This window comes from Chiloscyllium plagiosum, chromosome 15 (genome assembly GCF_004010195.1).
Source record: "Chiloscyllium plagiosum isolate BGI_BamShark_2017 chromosome 15, ASM401019v2, whole genome shotgun sequence".
Classification (NCBI taxonomy): Eukaryota; Metazoa; Chordata; class Chondrichthyes; order Orectolobiformes; family Hemiscylliidae; genus Chiloscyllium; species Chiloscyllium plagiosum.
Genome location: NC_057724.1, coordinates 26,099,740 through 26,106,518, shown reverse-complemented (window position 1 = coordinate 26,106,518; position 6,779 = coordinate 26,099,740).

Sequence of the window (6,779 nt, the reverse complement as noted above, 5' to 3'; positions counted from 1 at the left end):
GATTTCGCTGCTCCTTGGATGCTGCCTGAACTGCTGTGCTCTTCCAGCACCAATAATCCAGAATCCAGTCGGGAACCAAAAGCTAGCTAGTCTAATATCTATCATTGATCTGATTTACATAGAATATTTCCTTTCAAATGTTTTTATTGATTTACAACAGGGTGTCTGATTCACAGTTTCATTTGTCCCTGCCAGCAATTTTGAAATTAATGATTAAGTTTGAAGATTATTCTAACAATCAGATACAACATCTAAGTTTTCATTCACTATTAACAAAATAGCGACTTTTATTAATGATAATGTATTGTGTGTAATGTTGTATAATGCAGTTACAACCTTGAATGTAGTTAAATGATATCAGAAGAATAGCTCTGAGTATCAGGATGTAAAAGATTGTTCTTGGGCATAGTTCATGAATGCTCCATCTGTCCTAACAAATTCCTGAGTTGTTGTTCTTAGTGTTCACAGTGTATAGATAAAGTAGTAAAGTGTTTAAGTTATCCCTGATGTCTCAAATAATTTGATCATGTATCTTAGATGCAATGTAACTATATATAATCAAAGTTAGTTGCCATGGTCTTGCCAGATGACAGGGCTGCTCTCTTATTAAAAAGAGATGATTGGTAGCGGTTTAACCTGAGGGGACCACAACACAGACAAGGGGAGAGGTTGAGAAGGGAGGGCCTCATGATAACTTCAATTATTTAATGTTCAACAATACAGAGAATTTCTTCTAGCGAAGACATGTTGATGGCATCCTTCCCCACCTGGCATCAGTAGCCTAGACTAATATCGGCTAGGAGGAATCTACCAAAGCTATTCCAGATCCTATCCAATACTACAAGCATGACAACATTCCTGACAGCACCTTATTAGTGGACTAATATATGAAACATTTTGTTATGTGTTCTTATTGTTAGCCAGTTGTTATTTGTGTCTTGCTATTTATGAGGTACACATAAGTGTTCAACATTTACTGACAAAATGATAGTCAATAGTCAGATGCCTCATGAGTAATATGCGTGTCACTTCATTTCAGTTCTCAATACAGTATTACTGGCATCCCAATGGTATTGCCTTTCACACATTTGCCAAGTTACACACGTCAAATGTAAAAGAAACTACAACACACAACAGCTCATGTACCATCAGGCCACTGACCATTCATCACAACTAAGAGAAAATACACATCTGATAACTTCACATCAAAGGCTTGAATGGGACAAGGACACAACCTTAAAGAACAGCACTTTTGATTTGAGCTACACTTGCTCTGGTCAGGTTTGCTGACATCAGCCCGTGTAGCTGCCTGGTTTGGTCAGGCGTGTGAGCCCAGTCAGGCTTCACTTCTAACATTAAGAATTCAGCAACAAGCCAGCCTACATATTACTAAGCTTTTCATGAGTTAATCAATATGGAGAATATTCACCTATAACACTTCTGTTCAAGAAGGGGAGTAGAGACAACCCTGGTAATTATAGACCAGTGAGTCTTACTTCGGTTATGGGTAAATTATTGGAAAAGGTTATAAGAGATAGGATTTCTAATGATCTAGAAAAGAGTAAGTTGATTAGGGATAGTCAACATAGTTTTTTGAGTTCTTTGAGAAGGTGACCAAATAGGTGGGCGAGGGTAAAGCAGTTGAGGTGGTATACATGGATTTCAGTATGGCGTTTGATAAGGTTCCCCATGGTAAACTATGCATAAAATATGGGAGGCATGGGATGGATTGAGGGTGATTTAGCAGTTTGGATCAGAAAATGGCAAGCTGAAAGGAGACAGATGATGGTGGTTAATGGGAAATGTTCATCCTGGAGTTCAGTTACTAGTGGTGCACCACAAGGATCTGTGTTGGGGCCACTGCTGTTTGTCATTTTTATAAATGATCTGGATGTGGGAATAGAAGGTTAGTACATTTGCGGATGACACAAAGATCGGTAGATAGTGTTGAAGTATGTTGTAGGTTACAAAGGGACATATAATGGGAAATGTTCATCCTGGAGTTCAGTTACTAGTGGTGCACCACAAGGATCTGTGTTGGGGCCACTGCTGTTTGTCATTTTTATAAATGATCTGGATGTGGGCATAGAAGGTTAGTACATTTGCGGATGACACAAAGATCGGTAGATAGTGTTGAAGTATTGTTGTAGGTTACAAAGGGACATAGATAAGCTGCTGAGCTGGGTTGAGAGGTGGCAAATGGAGTTTAATGTGGAAAAATGTGAGGTGATTCACATTGGAAGGAGAAGCAGGAATGCAGATAGTAGGATTCTTTGTAGTGAAGGTGAATAGGGAGATCTTGGTGTCCATGCACATAGATCTCTGAATGTTGCCACCCAGGTTGATAGGGTTGTTAAGAAGACATATAATGTGTTAGCTTTTATTAGTAGAGGGACTGAGTTTTGGAGCCATGAGGTGATGTGCAGCTGTACAAAATTCTGGTGTGGCCCACTTGGAGTATTGCATACAGTTGTGGACACCGCATTATAGGAAAGATGTGGAAGCTTTGGAAAGAGTTCAGAGGAGATTTAGAGGAATCCTGAAGAAGGGCTCATGCCCGAAACGTCGATTCTCCTGCTCCTTGGATGCTGCCTGACCTGCTGCACTTTTTCAGCAGCACACTTTCAGCTCTGATCTCCAGCATCTGCAGTCCTCACTTTCTCCTGCTATGGAGGGAAGGTCTTATGAGAAACGTCTGAGGGACTTGAGGCTGTTTTCATGAGAGAGAAGAAGTTTGAGAAGTGACTTAATTGAGACAGATAAGATAATCAGAGGGTTAGATAGGGAGGACAATGGGAGCCTGTTTCCTCTGATGGTGATAGCTAGTGCAAGGAGACATAGCTTTAATTGAGGGGTAAAAGATATAGGACAGATGTCAGAGGCAGTTTCTTTACCCAGACGTAGTAGGGGCGTGGAAAGGCCTATCTACAACTGTAGTAGGCTTGCCAACTTTAATAGCATTTAAAAGGTCATTGAGTAGATATGTGGACGAGAATGGAATAATATAGGTTAGATGGGCTTCAAATTGGTTTCACAGTTCAGCGCAACATTGAGGGCCGAAGGGCCGGTACTACATTGTAATGTTCTATGTTTTATGTAACACTACAAACTTTGTGCAAAAACATTATTGTTATGGACCAGGCCAGACCACCTCAAAACATTTCGAGAAAGTAGCCCGGACCCTACCTTTGGTAGTTGTTTTAAGCAGGTGTACATTGGATATTCTCGGAGTAATGTAGCTGGCCCAATCACTTGGTTTTAAACAAAACAAAATTTATTTGCAAGATTACTGAATGAAACACAAACAAAAGAGAATAGAATACAGGATAACTTAATTTATCTGAAAACCCAGATTATCCCAATTTAATGATGCTGTTCCAAATACTTGCAACAATTCCCTTTGTGAAAGAAGAAAAATCTAACACAGGTCCTTACAGGAAGAAAGAGATTTCAGAGAGATTCAACATGGAACACTTTCTTCCATGTAAATGTTCCTTGGACTAGCAGCCTCAAAACTGACTGACTGCTTTCTCTGAACAGCCAGACTGCTAAAATGCAAACCAAGCCAGACCAAACCAGAGAAAAGCTGAGCTGGGAGAACAAGCCACTCCCCTTTTATTGTACAGATGTTTATTCTATCCATTCATCATCATATTATGAAGGAACAAAGTGACTGAAGAACTCACCAGTGCTTAAAAGGAGACGTTTACCTTACCACATGCATTTCTCATTTATATGTTTTATGAGCATGAGTTTTCCTGTTTTGGCTGGCATGATTGTGCCAGTAAACATAATTTGTTTGGGCTGCTGTGTTAATGAGTAGTTCTGACATGTTAATGAATGCAAAACATGTCTCTGACCTTGAAGGCCAGGAAACCCAATCCATTCCAAAGGCTTTAGAAACTTAAAAGAAAAACTTCATTGGGAAATTATTATTTTTTTGCCTCCTACCCAATTATATCCTCTGCCAGTCCTTGAGAAAGCTATGGGCAAGAATGGAACATTTTACCCATTATTTCTCCAGATTCCTCCAACTCTCCTTTTCATTTTCCTCTGTAAACTAGCATCACAAACAGAAACTACGTTGCCTTCAGTTCATGAATTTTGTCCACACAGAAGTCAATATCTTCAAAAAATGTTCACTTTTTAAAGATTGGAATCATTTGGGTATTAAGATATTATACATATTTGAGTTTTATAATCACAAGAAATTATGTGTATGTGACCTTTTAGAAATTTTATCTTTCAGCAAGTTGAGGGGTGCGTAGGTTGTTACTATATTTTACATTAGGATTAAACCTTGGCACAACATCGTGGGCCAAAGGGCCTGTTCCGCACTGTACTTTTCTATATGCAATTCTAAATATAATTTGCTAGCAACATCTTAGTCAAAAGACATTCTTTGCACTACTTTTTTAAAAAATGCAATAATACACAAAACAATGGAACAGGTTCATATGGTAAACAATTCTTTCCTCAATAATTTAATCTTCTAAAATTATTCAATTTAGATCCTCACCAAAGTATTTCTGTGCTTATGAGACTAAGCCAATCAATGCTGGAAAACAGAATGCAACTGTGCAGATTGTGCAGACTAAAACTTCATTCACACTGCTCCAAATTCAGACTCAAGCAAATACTTTCCTAGAAGATTTTCTGCATATGCCAGTTTTCAAGTTCTGGAACCAAGATTGACATTTTGTAGGCACTTTTATTTTTTGGGTTCATATGACTTTGCAGATGGAGTTTACATCTAACATTTGGAGTTCAAGGGACACAGTGTTTTGAAAATTAATGCACCTTTTGTTAAATTACTCTTGGTGCCTTCCTGTCACCTTTAAAATGTAAACTGTTATTTTTCTCTTGTGTCATTTCATATATCTGCTTCTATTTGTTTCTCCCCAAGGATTATTTTCATGTGATGGTACAGTTGTCTATTACCCCTTTTATTCTCTTTGTTACCATGGTTCAATAATCCCAAATCAATAATATAAATTTATTTTGTCCATGCTGATTTCTTTTTTTACATGTTGTTGCATCTATCTTTCAAAATCAATGCATCCTTTGTACTAATATTTGGATGTTTATAAACATGTATCATTTTCCACTGATTTTATTCTGCATCAGAACTCTATATCATGCAGTTTTACAACTTTTTATTTCCTACATTACTTTGGCGCAAATGCTGACAATTCCCTTCATTCACTTTGAATTCCTTTTCTTTTTATCTTTGAATTGCTTCACATTGGATGTGTCTCTATTGCTTCAAAAGTCAATTGGCTTGGCTCTTTGATTACAATTTCACATATCCTATTTGCTTAGCACAAAATGTTAAAACATGAATAAAATAGAACACAAATGCAGGATTATAAGGGTATTGATAAACAAACAGAAAATTAGCATCACTTTATTCTTAAGTGCTTACTTTTTGATGTATTTCTTTGTTTATTCCTACAATTAGTCTGTCTTTATCTGTATTTAGGACTCTTTATTAATATAATTTCAGTAACTTTATGAAATCAAATGTCTGTCCTATTAGATTTCTACTATTGCTATTATTTTCATCACATATATAATTGTATAAATATTTAATGACAAATTGCCAAGTATCTTATTATTGAAAATCTTAAATTATAGATTTCTATTGTCATTTCCTAAAAACAATCACATTATTCCATCAAAATAATTCTAATCAAAGTCTCAAATTATTGAGATAAAAGATCTATTGTGCTCAATTAGGGGAATTTTATGGAGATGATGGGGATCTTACCCACTGGCTAGAGATCTGGCAAGCAACCTGTGTTGCCACCTGAAAGGATGGTCTACTAAATCACAATCCTGTCAGACAGGAGAGAGACACAGGATCCAACATTATTGTGGAGACAGTGATCCAATTGAGAAGATCACAATAAGGACTCCGGGTAACTCTTAGTGCCCAACCCTCTCCAGTTCAGGCATTAAATGCCTTTTGAACTATGGTTCCCTTTGAGAGACCACAGACAACCTGCCAAGGTCTTTTATTCATTTCCCAATATGGCAGTAAACCTGCCTGAACCTTGGTTAATACTAGCCTTTAAGGATGACGCCGTTAACTGCTCACTAATTGCCCACTTAGGAATGTCAAATGCCAGATGGTTGGGAAGACACCCATGGGTTTTCTGGCCATGGACCTTATTAGGATAATGATGGAAAAATGGTTAGGTCCCCACTCACTGCGTTCCTAACTGGTTAAATGCCTTTCCCATCTTCCAAATGTGCCGAAAGAGGATGTAAAATTGTTTGAAATTAGCAGTTATCTGTTTATCTATAAATCACTGTCTCCAAATATTCTACAAGTCTCAATTTAGAATTCTAACTCTACTGCATTCAATACATTCTCAATTCCTGATACTCATTTCATTTTCATTCTTTCTGTAAAGGTCCACAAAAGTTATGGTAAAATGTTATAGTGTGCTGCTTGAAAGCACACTTGAAAAAAACTGTGCATTTCAAATTACTTAAAAAAAAAAACACATGCATTGGAGAGATTTCAAAAACAAAACAGCAAGACTGATTGAAAATGTAAAATAACTTAGCAACACAAAACTTGGAGCAGAGCTCAGCAACCTTGAAAGAAAACTACAGTGGGAATTCACCCTGGTGATAGATTAAAGATAAAATAAACCAAAATTATTGCTTCAAAGTAAATCCATAGATTAAGACTAGGAGAGATAAATTCAAATGAATGAAATGCAAATTTAGAATCAATAGAAGGAAGAAATTCTTTAATCAAAGAATGA